The sequence below is a fragment of the Anolis carolinensis genome, unplaced genomic scaffold (assembly GCF_035594765.1).
Source record: "Anolis carolinensis isolate JA03-04 unplaced genomic scaffold, rAnoCar3.1.pri scaffold_10, whole genome shotgun sequence".
Taxonomy (NCBI): Eukaryota; Metazoa; Chordata; class Lepidosauria; order Squamata; family Dactyloidae; genus Anolis; species Anolis carolinensis.
The window spans coordinates 4,267,971-4,290,286 of record NW_026943821.1 but is presented as its reverse complement, the minus strand read 5'-3'; the positions used below and the strand labels follow the sequence as shown (position 1 = coordinate 4,290,286).

The 22,316-nt window shown below is 40.0% G+C and overlaps 1 protein-coding gene across 3 annotated transcripts in view; it reads right to left on the bottom strand.

The window, feature by feature from the left end:
- Window positions 1-15,630, bottom strand: part of plekhg2 (pleckstrin homology and RhoGEF domain containing G2) — an 86,344-nt gene extending 70,714 nt beyond the window's left edge. For 2 of the 3 annotated variants that reach the window (XM_062962208.1, XM_062962211.1), the window contains exon 1: window positions 15,118-15,630. The gene's annotated coding sequence lies outside the window, so the exon portion shown is untranslated. The remainder of the gene's footprint in view (window positions 1-15,117) is intronic. The other variant, XM_062962209.1, reaches the window with a different exon arrangement.
- Window positions 15,631-22,316: the final 6,686 nt, after the last annotated feature.

The following is a 22,316-nucleotide window of genomic DNA, read 5'->3' as shown; positions in this document are numbered from 1 at the left end:
GCTAAATTCGTAAATACAGTAATTACAACATAACATTACTGCGTATTGAACTACTATTTCTGTCAAATTTGTTGTATAACAGAAGTTTTGGTGCTTAATTTGTAAAATCATAACCCAATTTGATGTTTAATAGGCTTTTCCTTGATCAGTCCTTATAATCCAAGATATTCGCTTATCCAAGCTTCTGCTGGCCCATTTAGCTTGGATTACTGAGACTCTACTGTACAATATATTATTGGCATAGCACAATATAAGCATTAAATTACTACAGTAGAGTCTCACTTATCCAACATTCTGGATTATCCAATGCATTTTTGTAGTCAATGTTTTCAATACATCGTGATATTTTGGTGCTAAATTCGTAAATACAGTAATTACTACATAGCATTAATGTGTAATGAACTACAGTAGAGTCTCACTTATCCAACATGAACGGGCCGGCAGAATGTTGGATAAGCGAATATGTTGGATAATAAGGAGAGATTAAGGAGAAGCCTATTAAACATCAAATTAGGTTATGATTTTACAAATGAAGCAACAAAACATCATGTTATACAACAAATTTGACACAAAAAGTAGTTCAATATGTAGTAATGCTATTTAGTAATTACTGTATTTACGAATTTAGCACCAAAATATCACGATGTATTGAAAACATTGACTACAAAAATGTGTTGGATAATCCAGAATGTTGGATAAGCGAATGTTGGGTAAGTGAGACTCTACTGTATTTATTTATTTACTACATTTATATCCCGCTCTTCTCACCCCAAAGGGGACTCAGAGCAGCTTACAAATCAAATGAACATACAATATATGATTGGCATAGCACAATATAAGCATTAAATTTCTATATTGTACTATATCATGAGATTGATTGTACTATATCTTCCCCCAAAAGGGAAACTCACTCCTGGAAGAGTTATTTATTTATTTATTTATTTATTTATATTTACAGTACAATAGAGTCTCACTTATCCAACATAAACGGGCCGGCAGAATGTTGGATAAGCGAATATGTTGGATAATAAGGAGAGATTACGGTGAAGCCTATTAAACATCAAATTAGGTTATGATTTTACAAATTGAGCACCAAAACATGTTATACAACAAATTTGACAGAAAAAGTACAGTAGAGTCTCACTTATCCAACACTCGCTTATCCAACGTTCTGGATTATCCAACGCATTTTTGTAGTCAATGTTTTCAATATATCGTGATATTTTGGTGCTAAATTCGTAAATACAGTAATTACTACATAGCATTAATGTGTAATGAACTACTTTTTCTTTCAAATTTGTTGTATAACATGATGTTTTGGTGCTTAATTTGTAAAATCATCACCTATTTTGATGTTTAATAGGCTTTTTCTTAATGTCTCCTTATTATCCAACATATTCACTTATCCAACATTCTGCCGGCCCGTTTATGTTGGATAAGTGAGACTCTACTGTATATTGTACTATATCATGAGATTTATTGTACTATATCTTTCCCCAAAATGGAAACTCTCTCCTGGAAGAGTTATTTATTTATTTATTTATGTATGTTTATTTACAGTACAGTAGAGTCCTCTGGCCCCTGATCTTCTAGGCAGATATAGCCGGTCAACATCCCTGCGAGGGTGCAGTGAATGATGAATGGTCACGAGTTTTCTTGTTTTTTGTCCAAATTGTCCAGTTCCACCTGTGTCCAGTTTATGATGCCAGCAGTATATGTTATGACAGGTATGGCCCAGGTGTTTATGGCCTTGATGGTGTTGCCATTCGTAAGCTATAGCCAGGTCTTCTCCTTATGAGCTTTTCCTTCAATGTTGTCAAGGAACTTTCCATGCAATGTTTTGTTGTGCCAGCTGTCAGCTCTAATAATAATAATAACTTATAATAACTTTATTTTTATGCCCCGCCTCATCTCCCCAGAAGGACTCGGGGCGGCTTACATGGGGCCTTACCCGATACAACAATATAATAACAATAACAAAACAATAACACAATTATCCCAACAATAAAAACATCAGCATCAATAAAACAGTCATTAAAATCAACATGCAGCATAAAATGTTAAAAACAGGAGACTAATACACAGATCTAGGCCAAAGTGCAGAATATTCCGAAATGGGGAGAGGTAGTTTCACAGCTAAAATGGACAATAAAGTGCAATGTAATAATGGCAACGCATCAACAATGGAGCTATTTTAGATTGGGCAGATAAATCAAACCCAGTTTGTAGTCAAATCTAGTTTGTAGTGCGGTTTTCTTGTACAGTAGAGTCTCACTTATCCAACATAAACGGGCCGGCAGAATGTTGGATAAGTGAATATGTTGGATAATAAGGAGACATTAAGAAAAAGCCTATTAAACATCAAAATAGGTGATGATTTTACAAATTAAGCACCAAAACATCATGTTATACAACAAATTTGAAAGAAAAAGTAGTTCATTACAAATTAATGCTATGTAGTAATTACTGTATTTACGAATTTAGCACCAAAATATCACGATATATTGAAAACATCGACTACAAAAATGCCTTGGATAATCCAGAACGTTGGATAAGCGAGTGTTGGATAAGTGAGACTCTACTGTACTGGTTTTTGTTGTTGTTATTATTTGATATACAACAAGTTGAGTATGCAGCAAACAAGATCACTATGCTGGCTTTTGTATTGGATCACACATCAGACACTTCCTGAGTGTCTATGAATATGTGATGTATTATTGTTGTTGTTCTTATTATGATATTAAATTAATTCCTCTTTCCCGATGACCACCTTTTTCCAAGACGACAGATAAGGCCTAGAAGACGGCATCTCATGCTCTGAGTCAGACCCGGCTGTTTCCCTTGGGATTTTTCTCATCTTCCCAAAAAAATGCAGTCTGGGCAGTTCTGGGTTGTCTTGATGAACGCACTCAGCGTCTCCTTTTTCTCCTTCTTCTGGGCAGTTTGCCCATCGTGGGCTTAATCCGGCCTCTTGTCCCAAGCCGCTCGGCATCTGGGAAAAGGCACCAGTGTGGGCGCCAGAGGTAAACATTTGTCCTTTGCAGCCCTGCAGAGAAGGGCTGACGTGCCGATCGGTTTGTGCCGAAGACTCATTTGAGTCCCATTCGGAACACACTGGAGGAGGGGGAAGAATAAGGAAGCTTCCTCTCCTGGGTTTTGCAACCTTTAGCTGTGTTCAAGCAGCTTAGAATCAACAAACAGCACCATTCACCCAGTGCCATTCTAGTGTGCAAGAGAACACCATCCAAGCCCTCCTGAAAGATGGCCATCTATCTTCATACAAAAACCTCCATGTAAGGAAACTCCACCAGATTCCCAGGCAATCTATATTCCACTAGAATTGGGAGCCTTAAAGTCTATTTTTTACTATAGTTAGAAGGGATACGCAAAGGCCATCTAATCTAACCCAATGTTACCATGCAGGACACAATGCAAGCCCTCCCAACAGATAGCCACCCATCTTCATACAAAAACCTCCAGAGAAGGAGACTCCACCAGACCCCCCAGGCAATACTATAGTTAGAAAGATTACCCAAAGGTAGACCAGAATATAAGCCGAGGCACCTAATTTTACCACAAAAAAACTGGGAAAACATTGACTCCCGTATAAGCCAAGGGTGATAAATTTCAGAAATAAAAATTTGTTGTATAACATAATGTTTTGGTGCTTAATTTGTAAAATAATAACCTATTTTGATGTTTAATAGGCTTTTCCTTAATCTCTCCTTATTATCCAACATATTCGCTTATCCAACGTTCTGCCGGCCCATTTACGTTGGATAAGCAGGACTCTACTGTATTATTATTATTATTATTATTATTATTATTATTATGACACAGCAAACAAGATAGATATGCTGGATTTCGTATCACAAAATCACAAGTCGAACACTTCCCAAGTGTCTAGGACTGTGTGATGCATTTTCGGTTGATGCGCGTAGATCCCAGCAGGGTGGCCTTTTGCAGTTGGCAGATCGTGATTTTGTCAATGTCTATTGTTTCCAAATGCCGGCTGAGATCTTTTGGCACAGCACCCAGTGTGCCCATCACCACCGGGACCTTGTTCAATGTGTTGTCGAAGGCTTTCATGGCCGGGATCACAGGGTTGTTGTATGTCTTTCGGGCTGTGTGGCCATGTTCCAGAAGCATTCTCTCCTGACGTTTCACCCACATCTATGGCAGGCATCCTCAGAGGTTGTGAGGTATGGAGAAAACTAAGCAAAGAGGTTAATATATATCTGTGGAAAGTCTAGGGTGAGAGAGGTCAGTGTGAATGTGTAGTTAATCACTTAAATTAGCATTGAAAAGCTTATCTGCTGTCTTCTTCCTGCCTCTGGGGCATCCTTTGTTTAGAGTCGTTAACTGCCCTTGGTTGATTCATGTCTGGAAACCCTCTGTTTTCAGAGTATTGCTTTTTATTTACTGTTCTGATTTTTGAGTTTTGTAATACTGGTAGCCAGATTTTGTTCATTTTCATGGTTTCTTCCTTTCTGTTGAAGTTGTCCACATGCTTGTGGATTTCAATGGCTTCTCTGTGTAGTCTGACATGATAGTTGTTAGAATGGTCCAGCATTTTTGTGTTCTCAAATAGTATTCTGTGTCCAGGCTGGTTCATCAAATGCTCTGCTATGGCTGATTTCTCTGGTTGAATTAGTCTGCAGTGCCTTTCATGTTCTTTGACTCTTGTTTGGGCAATGCTGCGTTTGGTGGTCCCTATGTAGACTTGTCCACAGCTGCATGGTATCCGGTAGACTCCTGCAGAAGAGAGAGGATCCCTCTTGTCCTTCGCTGACCGTAGCATTTGTTGAATTTTCTTTGTGGGTCTGTAGATGGTTTGTAGGTTGTGCTTCTTCATCAGCTTCCCTATGCGGTCAGTAGTTCCCTTGATGTATGGTAAGTACACCTTTCCTCTGGGTGGATCTTTGTCTTGACTCTCATGGCTTGTTCTTGGCCTTGCAGCTCTTCTGATGTCCGTGGTGGAGTCTCCATTGGCCTGTAGAGCCCAGTTTAGGTGGTTGAGTTCACCTTGGAGGAGGTGAGGTTCGCAGATTCTTTGTGCACGGTCTGTCAGGGCTTTGATTGTGCTCCTTTTTTGACTTGGGTGATGGTTGGAGTTTTTATGAAGGTATCTATCTGTGTGTGTAGGTTTTCTGTAAACTGTGTGGCCCAATTGTTGATTGGGTTTGCGGATGACCAGAACATCTAGAAATGGCAGTTTTCCTTCCTTTTCTTTTTCCATGGTGAATTGGATGTTTGGGTGGATGCTGTTAAGATGGTCCAGGAACTTGCTGAGTTCTTCCTCTCCATGGCTCCAAATCGTGAAGGTGTCATCTACGTATCTGAACCAAACAGTTGGCTTTTTTGGTGCTGTTTCTAGGGCCTGTTTTTCAAAGTATTCCATATAGAAATTTGCTACTACTGGGCTGAGAGGGCTCCCCATGGCCACTCCATCCTTCTGTTCATAGAATCCAGTGTCCCACTGAAAGTAGCTAGTGGTGAGGCAATGGTGAAACAGGGCTGTGATGTCTTCTGGGAAGTTTTGTTTGATTAGTGTGAGGGTGTCAGCTACTGGGACTTTGGTAAAAAGGGACACCACATCAAAGCTGATCAGGATGTCCTTGGTGCTTAGATTGAGGTTGCTGATCTTTTCTATAAAGTGTGTAGAGTCCTTGATATAATGTGCAGTGAGCCCAATGTGGGTTTGTAGCTGTGTAGCCAGAAATTAGTTAACGACTCTAAACAAAGGATGCCCCAGAGGCAGGAAGAAGACAGCAGATAAGCTTTTCAATGCTAATTTAAGTGATTAACTACACATTCACACTGACCTCTCTCACCCTAGACTTTCCACAGATATATATTAACCTCTTTGCTTAGTTTTCTCCATACCTCACAACCTCTGAGGATGCCTGCCATAGATGTGGGCGAAACGTCAGGAGAGAATGCTTCTGGAACATGGCCACACAGCCCGAAAGACATACAACAACCCACCACCGGGACCACCTGCACTGATTTCTGCCAGAGTCTTTGAAGTTCAATCTTGAGGTCCTGATAGCGGCTGAGTTTTTCCTGTTGTTTTTCGTCAATGCGACTGTCACCTGGGATGGCGACATCAATGATCCAAACCTTTTTCTTTTCCACAACTGTGATGTCTGGTGTGTTGTGTTCCAGAACTTTGTCAGTCTGGATTCGGAAGTCCCACAGTATCTTTGCGTGCTCATTCTCCAAGACTTTTGCAGGTTTGTGATCCCACCTGTTCTTTGCTGCTGGGAGGTGGTACTTGAGGCATAAGTTCCAATGAATCATTTGGGCCACATAGTTGTGCCTCTGTTTGTAGTCTGTCTGTGCGATTTTCTTACAGCAGCTGAGGATGTGATCCATGGTTTCGTCGGTTTCCTTGCAGTGTCTGCATTTTGGGTCATCAGCTGATTTTTCGATCTTGGCCTTAATGGCCTTTGGCCTGATGTCTTGCTCCTGGGCTGCAAGGATCAGGCCTTCTGTCTCCTTCTTCAGGGTCCCATTCGTGAGCCAGAGCCAGGTCTTCTCCTTGTCAGCTTTTCCTTCAATTTTGTCAAGGAACTTTCCATGCAATGTTTTGTTGTGCCAGCTGTCAGCTCTAGTTTGTAGTGCGGTTTTCTTGTACTGGTTTTTTGTTTGCTGTGCTTTGAGAACTTCCTCACTGTGAGAGAGAGCTGTTCAGCAATGGAACTCTCTGCCCCAGAGTGTGGTGGAGGCTCCTTCTTTGGAGACTTTTAAACAGAGGCTGGATGGCCATCTGTTGGGGGTGCTTTGAATGTGACTTTCCAGCTTCTGGACAGAATGGGGTTGGACTGGATGGCCCGTGAGGTCTCTTCCAACTCTATGAGTCTATAATTCTATGACTCTAACTTCTTAGTTGTATACAAGTTGGGAAAGAAAATACTTTGCACATGTTTGGAGATGAGAAGCAACGTCAATCAAGCGTGCGATGCGGCAGCAAAAGGAGTCAATGCAATTCTAGGATTCTGAGCAGTGAGTTTTTAAAGGGGAAAGGCATCACCCCATGTTTATGACACCCCTCCTATGAAATTCCAGGTTTCGCTCCACCCTTTCCACCATTGCAACTCCTCTTCTGCTTCCTTTGCGAATCCCCTCCTCTCCAAAGGCACACAATACAATGCCCTTCCGTGCCATTGCATTCTTTTTCCCATTGTTCGAAAATGCTACAGACTTTCCCTATGTGTCTACTCCTTCCTTCCTTCCTTCCTTCCTTCCTTCCTTCCTTCCTTCCTTCCTTCCTTCCTTCCTTCCTTCCCTCCCTCTTTCTTTCTTTCTTTCTTTCTTTCTTTCTTTCTTTCTTTCTTTCTTTCTTTCTTTCTTTCTCTCTCTCTCCAGAAGTTCCAGCCAAAGTAATGACGTCACAAAGCCATTCCACAAAGCTTTGATCTTTAGGGACTTTCCTAGCATAAATATTCCTGGATCGGCATGGAAAGCTCTCCAGAAGCAACACTTCAGGCTCACATAACATCCAAATTGTTTCCTTAAAGACGGTGTCTGCTAGGCTCTGCCCATATGCAGAGTGTCCGATATTAGCAGCACTTTTAACCGACACAGTTTCACTAGGGAAACTGCAAGATGAAGCAATGACGCATCAGCCAAATTGTTCCTTAAGGAATGTGCCTCCCAGGTTCTGCCCATGTGCAGAGTGCTTAAGCCAAACAGCACATTTAACTGACCGATCGCCTTCATTAAAGACAACTAGGACCACACGTTAAAAGTGCATCTACACTATAGTTAATGCAGTTTGACTCCACTTTAACTCAAAGCTATGGAAGCATGGGAGTTGTAGTTTCTCAATGTCTAACCTTTTCTGCCCAAGAGTGCAAATGATTACTCGCACTAGGTTAAAGTGGGGACAAGAATCCCTTTATGGAGAGAAAAATCATGATGTAAATAATAATAATAATAATAACAACAACAACAACAACAACAACCCTACTGGGATCTGCGCGCATCATCCGAAAATACATCACACAGTCCTAGACACTTGGGAAGTGTTCGACTTGTGATTTTGTGATACGAAATCCAGCATATCTATCTTGTTTGTTATGTCATACAATAAAATAAAATAATAATAATAATAATAATAATAATAATAATAATAATAATAATTAAAACAAGCAGTCAAAGAAGAAGAACATGCCCTGGCAGAATATGTAAAGCAAAGTGAAGAACCTGCTCTGATTGAAGTCAAAAATCAGAAACTCCTCAAAGCACAGCAGACAAAAAATCAGTACAAGAAAACTGCACTACAAACTAGAGCTGACAGCTGGCACCACAAAACATTGCATGGAAAGATCCTTGACAAAATTGAAGGAAAAGCTGATAAGGAGAAGACCTGGCTCTGGCTCATGAATGGGACCCTGAAGAAGGAGACAGAAGGCCTGATCCTTGCAGCCCAGGAGCAAGACATCAGAACAAAGGCAATTCAGGCCAAGATCGAAAAATCGGCTGATGACCCAAAATGCAGACTCTGCAAGGAAACCAACGAAACCATGGATCATATCCTCAGGTGCTGTAAGAAAATCGCACAGACAGACTACAAACAGAGGCACAACTATGTGGCCCAAATGATTCATTGGAACTTATGCCTCAAGTACCACCTCCCAGCAGCAAAGAACTGGTGGGATCACAAACCTGCAAAAGTATTGAAGAATGAGCACGCAAAGATACTGTGAGACTTCTGAATCCAGACTGACAAAGTTCTGGAACACAACACACCAGACATCACAGTTGTGGAAAAGAAAAAGGTTTGGATCATTGATGTCGCCATCCCAGGTGTCAGTTGCATTGACGAAAAACAACAGGAAAAACTCAGCCGCTCTCAGGACCTCAAGATTGAACTTCAAAGACTCTGGCAGAAACCAGTGCAGGTGGTCCCGGTGGTGATGGGCACATTGGGGGCCGTGCCAAAAGATCTCAGCCGGCATTTGGAAACAATAGACATCGACAAAATTACGATCTGCCAATCGCAAAAGGCCACCCTGCTGGGATCTGCACGCATCATCCGAAAATACATCACACAGTCCTAGACACTTGGGAAGTGTTCGACTTGTGATTTTGTGATATGAAATCCAGCATATCTATCTTGTTTGCTGTGTCATATAATAAAATAATAATAATAATAATTCCACAGTGTAGGTCCCACCAAAGCGGGTAGCAAGGACAGCAAGTTCATTGGCTTTCAAGTTGCAGGAAACATGGATAGGGTTCAGCCAAAAAGCAACAGGGAGAGGTTAATCCGGTTTAAGGTTTTTTTTTTGTCAAGATGTATGGGAGAAAGGGTGATATTGGGGCCAAGCCCAGCCAAGAAGTCAATGGAAACAAGAAGGTACCATCCTCCCCAATCTTCCCATAGCTTTGCATCTTAAGCAATAGAAGTGGGTTATAAAATTATTATTATTATTATTATTATTATTATTATTGATACAACGACATAGTATGACACAGTAAACAAGATAGATAAGCTGGATTTCGTATCACAAAATCACAAGTCGAACACTTCCCAAGTGTCTAGGACTGTGTGATGTATTTTCGGATGATGTGCACAGATCCCAGTAGGGTGGCCTTTTGCAGTTGGCAATCACAATTTTGTCAATGTTATTATTATTTTATTATGACACAGCAAACAAGATAGATATGCGGATTTCGTGTCACAAAATCACAAGTCAAACACTTCCCAAGTGTCTAGGACTGTGTGATGTATTTTCGGATAATGTGCACAGATCCCAGTAGGGTGACCTTTTGCAGTTGGCAGATCGTAATTTTGTCAATGTCTATTGTTTCCCAAATGCCATCTGAGATTATTATTATTATTAATACTTTATTATGACACAGCAAACAAGATAGATATGCTGGATTTCGTTTCACAAAATCACAAGTCAAACACTGCCGGCCCGTTTATGTTGGATAAGTGAGACTCTACTGTAATAACAATAAATATAATACATATATCTAATAATATAATAATAAATATAACAACAGCAGCCTTTCCCATGGCCTAACAAAAGTGCCTCTGAGCATGCACAGAGCGCACGATGGAGTTGTTCGGGGTTAACCTGGCATGATGTGAGTTGTAGTTCACAACTACAACGCCGGATACCCAAGCTAGTATATTATAATAATAACTAGAATATCATAACACTAAATATATCTAATAATATAATAATAAATATAACAACAGCAGCCTTTCCCATGGCCTAACAAAAGTGCCTCTGAGCATGCACAGAGCGCATGATGGAGTTGTTTGAGTTGTAGTTCACAACTACAACACCGGATACCCAAGCTAGTATATTATAATAATAACTAGAATATAATAACAATAAATATAATACATATATCTAATAATATAATAATAAATATAACAACAACAGCCTTTCCCATGGCCTAACAAAAGTGCCTCTGAGCATGCACAGAGCGCATGATGCAGTTGTTCGGGGTTAACCTGGCATGATGTGAGTTGTAGTTCACAACTACAACGCCGGATACCCAAGCTAGTATATTATAATAATAACTAGAATATCATAACAATAAATAATATAATAATATAATAATAAATATAACAACAACAGCCTTTCCCATGGCCTAACAAAAGTGCCTCTGAGCATGCACAGAGCGCATGATGGAGTTGTTCGGGGTTAACCTGGCATGATGTGAGTTGTAGTTCACAACTACAACGCCGGATACCCAAGCTAGTATATTATAATAATAACTAGAATATCATAACAATAAATAATCTAATAATATAATAATAAATATAACAACAACAGCCTTTCCCATGGCCTAACAAAAGTGCCTCTGAGCATGCACAGAGCGCATGATGCAGTTGTTCGGGGTTAACCTGGCATGATGTGAGTTGTAGTTCACAACTACAACGCCGGATACCCAAGCTAGTATATTATAATAATAACTAGAATATCATAACAATAAATATATCTAATAATGTAATAATAAATATAATAAATGTAGCAACAACAGCCTAATAAAAGTGCCTCTGAGCATGCACAGAGCGCATTTGTCCTCACTGGAGGTGATAGGACAAAAACAGGCATTTGCGATGAACATTATCTAAAGAAAGAACGGCCGAACGTGACCACGTCAAGGCCTTCTGGCACTAAAAATGAAGCAATTTTGGGGATTAAAGACCTCAGGGATAGGAATCTTTGTTTTGGGAAATGCCTTTTCTTCAAGGCAACAATCTTTAGTTCAAAGGCACGGAGGGGAAATAAAGATTATGCACGGCATGCTCGACAATCCTTTGCTTGCGTATTCTCTGGTTTGTGCTATATCCCATCCACATCTGGTTCGGTCGTACAAGGCTGCCTCTGAGCATGTGCAGAGTGTTTTTCCCCGACAATAATGTATGCAAACTCCAATTGCATCTCTTAGCCCGCTCCAAACTATTCCTTTACATCGGGGACACAAACAGCACATGCATTGACAAATGACAACACTTTTTGTGTGTGTGTGTACAAGTTGTCTCAAAAAAGAAAAGCACAAGTTTTATTTAGCCTGAATTTTTCTGGACTGTACTTTTAGCTTATTCTAGGAGATTTGTCCTTAAAGAGCCTAGAAATGTGGGAACTGACATCCTTTAAATGCATGAGAGTCAGAGAGAAAGAGTGAATGAATGAAAAAATGAAAGAATGAATATTACCGTATATACTCGAGTATAAGCCGACCCGAATATAAGCCGAGGCACCTAATTTTACCACAAAAAAAACTGGGAAAACATTGACTCCAGTATAAGCCGAGGGTGGTAAATTTCAGAAATAAAAATAGATACCAATAAAATTACATTAATTGAGGCATCAGTAGGTTACCGTATATACTCGAGTATAAGCCGACCCGAATATAAACCAAGGCACCTAATTTTACCACACAAAAAAAAAAAATAACTGGGAAAACATTGACTCAAGTATAAGCCGAGAGTGGTCAATTTCAGAAATAAAAAGAGATATCATTAAAATTACCATATATACTCGAATATAAGCCTACCTGAATATAAGCCGAGGCACCTAATTTTACCACAAAACAACTAGGAAAACATTGACTCCAGTATAAGCCGAGGGTGGTAAACTTCAGAAATAAAAATAGATACCAATAAAATTACATTAATTGAGGCATCAGTAGGTTACCGTATATACTCGAGTATAAGCCGACCCGAATATAAGCCGAGGCACCTAATTTTACCACAAAAAATCCTGGGAAAACATTGACTCCAGTATAAGCCGAGATACCAATAAAATTACATTCATTGAGGCATCAGTAGGTTACCGTATATATTCGAGTATAAGCTGACCTGAATATAAGCCGAGGCACCTAATTTTACCACAAAAAAACCTGGGAAAACATTGACTCCAGTATAAGCCGAGGGTAGTAAATTTCAGAAATTAAAAATAGATACCAATAAAATTACATTGAGGCATCAATAGGATACCGTATATACTCGAGTATAAGCAGACCCGAATATAAGCTGAGGCACCAAATTTTACCACAAAAAAACCTGCGAAAACATTGACTCCAATATACTTTACTCCAATGTAAATGTGCTTATGTATCCTTTTAATAATAATAGAGTAAAATAATACATATAATAATAATAATAATATCAGAGCGAAATAATAAATATATTAATAATAATAATAAAATAGAGTAAAATAAATGTAATAGTAGCAACAATAATAGAGAAAAATAATAAATGTAATAATACCAATAATAATAGAGAAAAATAATAAATGTACCATATATACTCGAGTATAAGCTGACCCAAATATAAGCCAACCAGGACCCTCCCCCGAGTATAAGCCGAGAGCATTGAGCCATGGTGGTTAAAGTGGGGCCAAACTGCATTAATTCTACAGTGTAGATGGACAATGAAAGACAAGCAACAAGAAAGCACTCTGCACATGCTCTATATGGCATCTTTTTCTGTCCATCCCTCCATTCCAGCAGAGGTGAAAAATGTACAGTACATATTTAAGAATATGACTAGACTGCCACTGTCATATAACACAGTTTGAAACTGCATTATATAGTCAGTGTAGACACATATCATGGGTCCACGCTGCCATATAATGCATTATATGGGACTGCATTAGGTAGGTCTCCACTGACCATATAATCCAGATTCATATTAAATTAAATGGCAGTACAGATGCAGCCGATGTTTCGCTCAATGCAAAGGAATGCATTCCCAAGTAAACCTGATGGTGACTCTTCACCCTGCGTTACACACCCAAAGTCTCTTTCTTTCTTTCTTTCTTTCTTTCTTTCTTTCTTTCTTTCTTTCTTTCTTTCTTTCTTTCTTTCTTTCTTTCTTTCTCTCCTTTCCCTCCTGTCTCCTTCCCTCCTTCCTTCTCTTCTACCTTATTTCTTGTCTTCCTTTTCTCCTTCCTTCTTTCTCTTCCTCCCTTCCTCCTTTTCCTTTCCTTCTTCCTTCTCTCCTTCCTTCCTTCCTTCTCTTTTTCCTTCTCTCCTTCCATCTCTCCTTCCTTTCTTCCCTTCCTCTCTCTTTCCTTCTTCTTTCTTTCATTCCTCTCTCCTTCCCTCCTTTCTTTCTTCCCTCCTCTCCCACCTTCCTTCTCTTCTTCCTGCTTTTCTTCTCTCCTTCCTTCTCTCCTTCCCTCCATCCTTCCATCCTTCTCTTCTTCCTTCCACCATTCCTTCTTTCTTTTCTTCCTTCCCTCCCACCTTCCTTCCTTCTCTCTTCCTTCCCTTCCTCAGTCTTCCCATTTCTTCTTCCCTTCTTCCCTCCCTCTCTCCTTCTCTTCATCCTTCCTTATCTTCTTCCTTCCTCCTTTTATTTCTTCCTTCCCTCCCTCCTTCCTTCTCTCCTTCCTTCCTTCCTTCCTTCCTTCCTTCCTTCCTTCCTTTCCCTCCTCAGTCTTCCCATTCCTTCTTCCCTTTTCCCCTCCTTCCCTCCCTCCTTCTCTCCTTCCTTCCTTCCCTCCTTCCTTCCCTCCTTCTCTCCTTCCTTCCCTCCTTCTCTCCTTCCTTCCTTCGCTCCTTCCTTTCCTCCTTCTCTCCTTCCTTCCTTCTTTCTCTCCTTCCTTCCTTCCTTCCCTCCTTCTCTCCTTCCTTCCCTCCTTCTCTCCTTCCTTCCTTCGCTCCTTCCTTTCCTCCTTCTCTCCTTCCTTCCTTCTTTCTCTCCTTCCTTCCTTCCCTCCTTCCTTTCCTCCTTCTCTCCTTCCTTCCTTTCCTCCTTCTCTCCTTCCTTCCTTCTCTCCTTCCTTTCCTCCTTCTCTCCTTCCTTCCTTCTTTCTCTCCTTCCTTCCTTCCTTCCCTCCTTCATTTCCTCCTTCTCTCCTTCCTTCCTTTCCTCCTTCTCTCCTTCCTTCCTTTCCTCCTTCTCTTCTTCCTTCCCTCCTTCTCTCCTTCCTTCCTTCTCTCCTTCCTTTCCTCCTTCTCTCCTTCCTTCCTTCTTTCTCTCCTTCCTTCCTTCCTTCTCTCCTTCCTTTCCTCCTTCTCTCCTTCCTTCCTTCTTTCTCTCCTTCCTTCCTTCCTTCCCTCCTTCCTTTCCTCCTTCTCTTCTTCCTTCCCTCCTTCTCTCCTTCCTTCCTTTCCTCCTTCTCTTCTTCCTTCCCTCCTTCCTCCTTCCTTCCTTCCCTCCTTCCTCCTTCCTTCCTTCTCTCCTTCCTTCCTTTCCTCCTTCTCTTCTTCCTTCCCTCCTTCCTCCCTTCCCTCCTTCCTCCTTCCTTCCTTCTCTCCTTCCTTCCTTCTTTCTCTCCTTCCTTCCTTCCTTCCTTCCTTCCTTCCTTCCTTCCTTCCTTCCTTCCTTCCTTCCTTCCTTCCTTCCTTCCCTCCTTCATTTCCTCCTTCTCTCCTTCCTTCCTTTCCTCCTTCTCTTCTTCCTTCCCTCCTTCCTCCTTCCTTCCTTCTCTCCTTCCTCGGTCTTCCCACTCCTCCTTCCCTCCCTCCTTCCCTTCTTTGTCTCACTCCCGCTTTCCTTCCTTCCTTCCTTCCTTCCTTCCTTCCTTCCTCCCTTCCTTCCTTCTCTCTCTCTCTCTCTCTCCCTTTCCCTCTCTTTCTCTATCCCTCCTTTCTTTCTCCCCAAACCCAAACCCAAGCCCAGCCACTCACCCTCCGGTCCAGCCAAGGGCAGAAATCTTGGCTTCTCCTTTGGAGCCAAAGCCTCAGAAACCAGCAGCTCCAGAGTTCCCAGTCCGAGCCATGCCTGGATACTGGTGCATACTGGCCGGGAAGCCAACCCAGGAGTGTGGGGGCGTGGAATGTGGGGAGAAAACACCCGGGGAGGGAGGGAGGCGAGTGGGGAAGAAATGGCTCAGGGATCCAGGGCTGGGAGAAGAGAAGCCAAAAGGAGGGAAGGAAAGAAGGAAAAAAGGAAAGAAGGAAAAAAGGAAAGAAAGAAGGGAGCAAAGGGTGGGAAAAGGAGAAAGAGAAGAGCAGGCGGGCAGGGAAGGAGGAGGAGGAGGACTGGTTTCCTGTTCATAGGCAGATGCTCCAGGGAGGCAGCAGGAGCAATCCGGATTAACTCTTTCGCTCCGGTTTATTCTTTCCTGGAAAGCAACACATCATAGAATCATAGAATAGTAGAGTTGAGACTCAGCATCATCCCTTCTTTGCAAGACTGGGAATCCGTGAATGGAGGAGGCCTCTCTCCAGGGCATTCAGATCCTAGAATGAACGCATTTTGAGCCTCCCACCTGAATTGCCCAGGCTCAGGCCTATGGGAGTTGTAGTCCCCAAGGTCTTTGCATGCTTGGCCACTGCCTTTCAAACTGCAGAGCCTGGGATTCAATTGCCTTCAGCAGCATGGAGGCCTTTTCCTTCCAAGTGAAGCCAAACTGCATCCATTCTTCAGTGTAGACGCGCCCTTAATAAAACTACAACTCCCAGGATTATATATATATATATATTATATACACACACACACATTCCTCAGTTAATAAAACTACAACTCCCAGGAATATATATATATATATATACACACACACACACATTCCTCAGTTAATAAAACTACAACTCCCAGGAATATATATATATATATATACACACATACACACACATTCCTCAGTTAATAAAACTACAACTCCCAGGATTACACACACACACATTCCTCCGTTAATAAAACTACAACTCCCAGGAATATATATATATATATATATATATATATATATATACACACACATTCCTCAGTTAATAAAACTACAACTCCCAGGAAAATATATATATATATATATATATATATATATATATATATATATATATACACACACACACACACATTCCTCAGTTAATAAAACTACAACTCCCAGGAATATATATATATATATATATATATATATATATACACACACATTCCTCAGTTAATAAAACTACAACTCCCAGGAATATATATATATATATATATATATACACACACATTCCTCAGTTAATAAAACTACAACTCCCAGGAATATATATATATATATATATATATATACACACACATTCCTCAGTTAATAAAACTACAACTCCCAGGAATATATATATATATATATATATATATATATATATATATATATATACACACACACACACACACATTCCTCAGTTAATAAAACTACAACTCCCAGGATTATATATATACACACACATTCCTCAGTTAATAAAACTACAACTCCCAGGATTATATATATATATATATATATATATATATATATATATATATATACATACACATTCCTCAGTTAATAAAACTACAACTCCCAGGATTATATATATATATATATATATACACACACACACACACACACACACACACACACACATTCCTCAGTTAATAAAACCAACTCCCAGGAATATATATATATATATATATACACAGTAGAGTCTCACTAATCCAAGCCTCGCTTATCCAAGCCTCTGGATAATCCAAGCCAATTTTGTAGTCAATGTTTCCAATATATCGTGATATTTTGGTGCTAAATTCATAAATACAGTAATTACAACATAACATTACTGCGTATTGAACTACTTTTTCTGTCAAATTTGTTGTATAACATGAAGTTTTGGTGCTTAATTTGTAAAATCATAACCTAATTTGATGTCTAATAGGCTTTTCCTTGATCAGTCCTTATAATTCAAGATATTCGCTTATCCAAGCTTCTGCGGGCCCGTTTAGCTTGGATTAGCGAGACTCTACTGTATATATAAAAGCTGTGCCCGGCCACGCATTGCTGTGACGTTGTCTGGTGGTGTCTGTATTTTCTAGGCAGTGTGGAAGAGGCCTAAGTGAGGCCTAACTTTGCCTGTCCCCTTGGCTGAGTGGGTTGCTAGGAGACCAAGTGGGCAGAGCTTATCCTTCTAACTGGCAGCAATTGGATAAAAACAATTATTCCTCTCCCTCTAATTAGGACTTTATTTTTCTTTTCTTTTTGTTGTATCAACCTAGAGGCAGGGATGAGGGGTTGTGCTGTCAATTTTCGAGGTTGTGGGGTGTTTAGTTTTGTTGTTTTGTCGGTCGCCAGAATTCCATCACTCTTTTATATATATAGAATACACACACACATATATAATATTATATATATATACACACATACACACACACACGCACACACACACACGCACACACACACACCACATACATTGAGCCATGCCAGTTAAAGGGGTCAAACTGCATTCATTATTCTATGTAGACACGTCCTTAATAGAACTACAACTCCCAGGATTTTTTATATATATATATATATATATATATATATATATATATATATATATATATATATATATATATATATAAACACACCACACCATACACACATATATATGCAGCAGTGAGCCATGGCAGCTAAAGTGTGGTCAAACTGCATTCATTATTCTATGTAGATGTGCCCTTAATAAAACTACAACTCCCAGGATTATATATATATATATATATATATATATATATATATATATATATATATATATATATACACACACAACACACACACATATATATATGCAGCATTGAGCCATGGCAGTTAAAGTGGGGTCTAACTGCATTCATTATTCTATGTAGATGTGCCCTTAATAAAACTACAACTCCCAGGATTATATATATATATATATATATATATATATATATATATATATATATACACACACAACACACACACATATATATATGCAGCATTGAGCCATGGCAGTTAAAGTGGGGTCTAACTGCATTCATTATTCTATGTAGATGTGCCCTTAATAAAACTACAACTCTCAGGATTTTATATATACTGTATATGTGTGTGTATGTGTGTGTGTGTGTGTATAGCATTGATCCATGGGAGTGGGGTCAAACTACATTAACACTACGGTGCACCCTTAATAAAACTACTACTCCCAGGATTATATATATATTTACAAACAAACAAAAAAAAGCTCCTCAGTAGAGCGATAGCTCTGCCCCCCCCCCTCCCCAAATGGCTGGAATAAAACACCATTGAATGTTTGCCGTATGTGTATGTTCTGTGATCCACCCTGGGTCCCTTTTGGGGTGAGAAGGGCAGAATATAAATACTGTAAATAAATAAATAAATAAATAAATAAATAATAGTACTGGGTTTTGTTTTGTTTTTTCCTCAAAGCACAGCAGACAAAAAACCAGTACAAGAAAACCGCACTACAAACTAGAGTTGACAGCTGGCACAACAAAACACTGCATGTAAGTTCCTTGACAAAATTAATGGAAAAGCTGATAAGGAGAAGACCTGGCTCTGGCTCACAAATGGGACCCTGAAGAAGGAGACAGAAGGCCTGATCCTTGCAGCCCAGGAGCAAGCCATCAGAACAAAGGCAATTCAGGCCAAGATTGAAAAATCAGCTGATGACCCAAAATGCAGATTGTGCAAGGAAACCGACGAAACCATGGATCATATCCTCAGCTGCTGTAAGAAAATCGCACAGACAGACTACAAACAGAGGCACAACTATGTGGCCCAAATGATCCATTGGAACTTATGCCTCAAGTACCACCTCCCAGCAGCAAAGAACTGGTGGGATCACAAACCTGCAAAAATATTGGAAAATGAGCACACAAAGATACTGTGGGACTTCCGAATCCAGACTGACAAAGTTCTGGAACACAACACACCAGACATCACAGTTGTGGAAAAGAAAAACATTTGGATCATTGATGTTGCCATCCCAGGTGACAGTCGCGTTGACGAAAAACAACAGGAAAAACTCAGCCGCTATCAGGACCTCAAGACTGAACTTCAAAGACTCTGGCAGAAACCAGTGCAGATGGTCCTGGTGGTGATGGGCACACTGGGTGCCGTGCCAAAAGATCTCAGCCGGCATTTGGAAACAATAGACATTGACAAAATTACGATCTGCCAACTGCAAAAGGCCACCTGACTGGGATCTGCGCGCATCATCCGAAAATACATCACACAGTCCTAGACACTTGGGAAGAGTTCGACTTGTGATTTTGTGATACGAAATCCAGCATATCTATCTTGTTTGCTGTGTCATACAATAAAATAATAATAATAATAATAATAATAATAATAATAATAATAATAATAATAATTACAATAACAATAATAATTATAATAATAATACATCATTAAAAAATCAAGAAAAAGGTTTGGATCATTGATGTCGCCATCCCAGGTGACAGACGCATTGACGAAAAACAACAGGAAAAACTCAGCCGCTATCAGGACCTCAAGATCGAACTTCAAAGACTAGCAGAAACCAGTGCAGGTGGTCCCAGTGGTGATGGGCACACTGGGTGCTGTGCCCAAAGATCTCAGCCGGCATTTGGAAACAATAGACATTGACAAAATCACGATCTGCCAACTGCAAAAGGCCACCCTGCTGGGATCTGCGCGCATCATCCGAAAATACATCACACAGTCCTAGACACTTGGGAAGTGTCCGACTTGTGATTTTGTGAAATGAAATGCAGCATGTCTATCTTGTTTGCTGTGTCATACAATAATAATGTAACAATTTCATTTCTCCTTGTGGTCTCAAAACACACAAAACATTACAAAAGTTCTATAAACACACCTATTACAATGTAGTTCTATAAAAGAGACATATTCTTTCAAATACATATTAAAATGCACAGGACAGAGATGAAAACACAAGACTCTGGGAATGGAAGTCCTCAGTATATCTGCCCTGCCAAAGGTCTTCTGAGCTGGTCTGAAAGGATGCAAAGCTCCTATAAGGTTTAAGGGTGGAAGAAGGCTTATTCCTGGGCCTTGAATAATTATTAACTTTTTCGGACCACGTTTCCATCCCCTTTAACTACTCTTTTATGACTCGTTTTTATGGCCCACCTAAAAGCTGCTCCCATTGTGGACTACGTCTCCAAGCGTTTAGAAGGTAAAAAGCCACAATAGGATCGTTCCTCAATTTTCGGCATAACCGTGCGACTTGGATGCCCATTGTTATATACATAACAACACTGCACACGTGCACATTAAGTCCAAGTGTCTGGGATTCATCTCTGAATATCAAGCTTATTATTATTATTATTATTGTATGACACAGCAAACAAGATAGATATGCTGGATTTCATATCACAAAACCACAAGTCGAACACTTCCCAAGTGTCTAGGACTGTGTGATGTATTTTCGGATGATGTGTGCAGATCCCAGTCGGGTGGCCTTTTGCAGTTGGCAGATTGTAATTTTGTCAATGTCTATTGTTTCCAAATGCCGGCTGAGATCTTTTGGCACGGTACCCAGTGTGCCGATCACCACCGGGACCACCTGCACTGTTTTCTGCCAGAGTCTTTGAAGTTCAATCTTGAGGTCCTGATAGTGGCTGAGTTTTTCCTGTTGTTTTTCATCTATGCAACTGTCACCTGGGATGGCGACATCAATGATCCAAACCTTTTTCTTTTCCATAACTGTGATGTCTGGTGTGTTGTGTTCCAGAACTTTGTCAGTCTGGATTCGGAAGTCCCACAGTATCTTTGCGTGCTCATTTTCCAAGACTTTTGCATGTTTGTGATCCCACCAGTTCTTTGCTGCTGGGAGGTGGTACTTGAGGCATAAGTTACAATAAATCATTTGGGCCACATAGTTGTGCCTCTGTTTGTAGTCTGTCTGTGCAATTTTCTTACAGCAGCTGAGGATATGATCAATGGTTTCGTCAGTTTCCTTGCACAGTCTTCATTATGTATTATTGATGTATTATTATTATTATTGACACAAAGACATAGTATGACACAGCAAACCAGATCTATATGCGGGATTTCGTATCACAAAATCACAAGTCGAACGCTTCCCAAGAGTTTAGGACTGTGCGATTATTATTATTATTATTATTATTATTATTATTATTATTATTATTATTGACACAAAGACATAGTATGACACAGCAAACCAGATCTATATGCTGGATTTTGTATCCCAAAATCACAAGTCGATCTCAAGCGTCTAGGACTGTGTGATGTATTTTCGGATGATGCGTGCAGATCCCAGTAAGGTGGCCTTTTGCAATTATTATTATTATTATTATTATTATTATTATTATTATTATTATTATTATTATTCCTCTCGTTTTCTCTCCACAAGGAGACTTAAAGCAGCTCAATATGGCTGGTGCCTCTCTGAATTACAAGTCCCAGGATTGGCAGCTCAAGTGGTGTCAAACTGCATTAATTCTACAGTGTAGATGCATACCAAGTTCCAGGAATGCAGCCAGCACGAACAGAAGCCGCTGCGCATTGGCTGCAGGCCTCTTGACCTAAACCAAGGCTGAGTAAAGCGGGGCCAACTCAACTACGTATCCCGAGGCCAAGGGAAGGAGGGGGGAAATCAATAAATACATTCCAGATGGATCTGGGAATGTGGAGCCTTGGGCTTATAGCCCTATGCAACACTATGATTGTTGTTTCTGGGTTATCAGTGCCATTTCCTAATTGGCTCTATCCTGAAAACATGGGGAAAGTTTATTAAACTGCACAAACTTTGCAGGGGACGGACATCATCCTGCAGCACATTTCGCAACAGGTTTTCAATTACTGTATATACTTGAGTATAAGCCGAGTTTTTCAGCCCTTTTTTAGGATTGAAAAAGCCCCCCTCGGCTTATACTTGGGAGAGGATCCTGGTTGGCTTATATTCGAGTCGGCTTATACTCGAGTATATATAGTACACTTATTATGTTTCTCTATTATTATTGGTATTATTACATTTATTATTTTTTCTCTATTATTTTTGCTACTATTACATTTATTTTACTCTATTTTATTATTATTAATACATTTATTATTTCACTCTGATCTTATTACAGTAGAGTCCCACTTATCCAACGTAAATGGGCCGGCAGAACGTTG